We start from the raw sequence: 3,126 nt of genomic DNA on the forward strand, positions 1-3,126 counted from the left end.
TTTTGTCTCCTTATACTGTTTGCATTTTTAGTAGGAAAAGATGGGTAAATTCTTTGTTTTACTAGTTAGTTTTTAGGGTAGAGCCTTAGATTCTTAGTTTCTTATATTGAGCCATCTTGTACAACCTTTACCCAAAAAAACCGGTTCTCGAATGCTATGTTTTAGCCATGCAGGACTTCGGCAGAGGAGGCCTGCTTGCATACAGGCAGCAGAGAAACCCGCCTCCAATGAGCAGCCAGGGAGCCCCTGGCTGGTGCCCGTGGCAGGCGTGTGCAGGGGAGTGTGCAGTGGGAGAGAAAAAGCACAAGTTGTCATTTTGGTTTAGAGATTATTGTACCCAAACTAAGTCATCTTCATCATAATTAGACACAAAGTTTGACATTTCAAGGCTGAGACTCTTGAGAGGCGCAAATAAATGAATACAGCGTAGCCTAGAGCATGGCTGTGTGCCCAGAAGCAGAGCAGTGATTCCAACACAACTCTAGTAGTTAGGACAACGCTGGTAACAGCGCTTCTCAAAGGACATCGTGGTGTTCTTAAAAGAATAAATTTGCCCTTTTGCTAACCCATGGGAAGCATTACTTCCCTCCAGGAGAGAATCCCAGCACCTGCCTGGGCACCTGCCTCTTCCCGTTTGCTGTGACATCCTCCCTGCCCACCCCCAATGGCAGGAGCTCCTTTGTGTACACGTGTTCGTACCAGTACATCAGCGAGGCTGTCGTGACAGAACAAGGATAGACAAAAGCAGGCCAAGAAACAGGAATTAGCTACCAGTTTCTTTTTAGTTTCATTAAATCACATGGTTTGGGAGCAATTCGAGAGGTTTTTAGAGGAACAATGTACTCTGTGAAAGAAACAATAAATTTACTAACTTGGCCTCCAAGAACTTAAGCCTAGAGTCATCTTTTTTCTTTTTTTAACTTGGGCCATCTCATGTCCATGGAAGAAGGCCCATCCCTGTCGTGGCAGCCAGAAACCCGCAGTGCTGGGGTCTGAGATGGTGGAAGGTCCCTTCTCATCTCGCCCTGCTTGTGAGACTCCGACCAGTCCTCGGTCCACAATCGCTACCGATTTGGAGGGACAGTGGCCAGAGCCCTTTGATTGGAGGCTTTGGTGTCAGGTCATAGTTCTGCCAAGCTGTGTAGCCTTGAGCGACATAGTTAACATCTCTGAGTATCACTGTCTTCACCTGTAAAATGGGAGTAGTAAAGGGTTAGCAGTTCCTGTTATTCAGTAAAGCCGAGGTTTGCCTTCAGGCTTGGCATTGGCCCCATACTAGGCCCCGGAGACCCTTAATAGCAGAGTGGGGTAGGGTGGGAAGTGTTGTATGAAGGATTCTGCTAACCAAAAAAAAAAGTTTTTTCTAGAATATGCTGAGAAAACGGGTTGGCCTCAGAACCCAGATTAATTGCGTAGGCGTGGCCCCTTGAGTTTGACCCAACAATCAGGCGAGTGGTTTAGTTCTCATGTGTGCCCAGTGATGCAAAGGCCTCAGGTGCCTGCGATGTCGGTGAGGCCATTAAGCTACCCCACGTGGAATAGTACAGATGGTCTATACATTATAAAGTTATGTGAGTTATGTGTGTCTCTAATTCAAATATTAGGTGTGGGAGGTAGACTACTGGCCCCCCAAAGATGTCCCTGTCCTAATCCCCAGAAACTGTGAGCTTTGCAGATGGGATTAAGTTAAAGATCTTGAGCTGGGGAAGCTGAGCCTAGATTATCAGGTGAGCCCAGTGTAATCACAAGAATCCTTATAGGAGGGAGGCAGGCTGGGGAGAGTCTGAGCAAATGAGGGGGTAGAATCACAGGTTGGGGTGGGAGAAGGCCAAGGCCTCTAAAAGCTGCAAGAAGGAACCTGGTTCTCCCCTGGAGCCTCCAGAAGAAACAGCACCCCGCCAGCACCCTCCAGCCACTGATGTGGGCTGTGAAGCTCTGACCTCCAGTGCTGTAAGAGAAGACACTTGTGTTGTCTCAAGCCACCCGCTCTGTGGTGAGTTGCTCCAGCAGTACAGGAAATGAATCCACTAGGTCCATTCAGAAAAGGGGAGGAGGGACTTCCCTGGCAGTTCAGTTGTTAGGACTCTGTGCTTCCATTGCAGGGGGCACAGGTTCGATCCCTGATCAGGGAACTAGGCTCCCACAAGCCACTCGGCACGGCAGGAAAAAAAAAAAAAGAGGAAATATGGTCTGGAGCTGAGTTCAAACTGAGGGTCAGAGCCCATTTGTAGGTTGTAAAATCATGGCTGGTACTTAGAGGAGAAAACAACATTCTGCATTGCGTGCAGTAAGTTCTGCTTCATGGTACTTCTGTTTCAGATACACAGGGGGCTGTGGACTAGGCCACAACATATGTCCGTGGGGGTCATGGTCAAAGTTTGAAAGCTACTAAGGTAGAGGAGCCAGTCACCTGAGTGGGGCTTGATGAGGAAGGATGCACGGATCCAACACAGCAAGATTGTGTGCCACGCACACAAGGTCACTGTGCCAGGCACCAAGGGAAGCAGCTGATAGGAACTCCTTACAGCAACCCTGCAGGGTTAGAACTGTGACTGCCACATCTTAGAGATGACAAAACTCAAGTTCAGAGAGGGAGGGCAGCCTATATCAAGGCAGCCTCTCCAGAGCCCCAGGGGTAACCGCCAAGCACGCTCCCTGCTGGGTGGTGACAGGCAGGGGAGGCGCCTAGCAACCCAGCCCAGTTCTGTCACCGCACTCAGAAGCAGGGTGATGTCATTGGAAGCAGGAGGGGACCCCCCCTGGCGATACCTGTGGGGTCTCCTGGTAGACCTCGGTTTCTCAGTTGAGCCATGTGGCTTGGGAGGGGTGTGAGCAGGCCCTGGCTGAGGAGTGCTGTGTGTGTTCCAGACCTCCATGTGGGCGTGGCCTTGGAAAGAGGCCCGGGGTCTCCCCTCTTCCCTCCTGGTACCCGGTGTCAATTCTTCCAGCTCAGGGGGAGACCTACGTTCCCCATTTGGGGGTGGGCAGGGGCTGAGACAGAAGGAGATCGTGCTGCGCGCTTCTGGAAGGTTTCCCTCCCTGGTCTCCCGCTGCCTTGGCCAGCCCACCACCTCCTAAGTCCAGAAGCCTGAAGCTAGGCTGCCATCTTGTGACCAGGAGGCAGTA

This window comes from Mesoplodon mirus, assembly GCF_964341445.2.
Source record: "Mesoplodon mirus genome assembly, chromosome: 15".
NCBI classification, from domain to species: Eukaryota; Metazoa; Chordata; class Mammalia; order Artiodactyla; family Ziphiidae; genus Mesoplodon; species Mesoplodon mirus.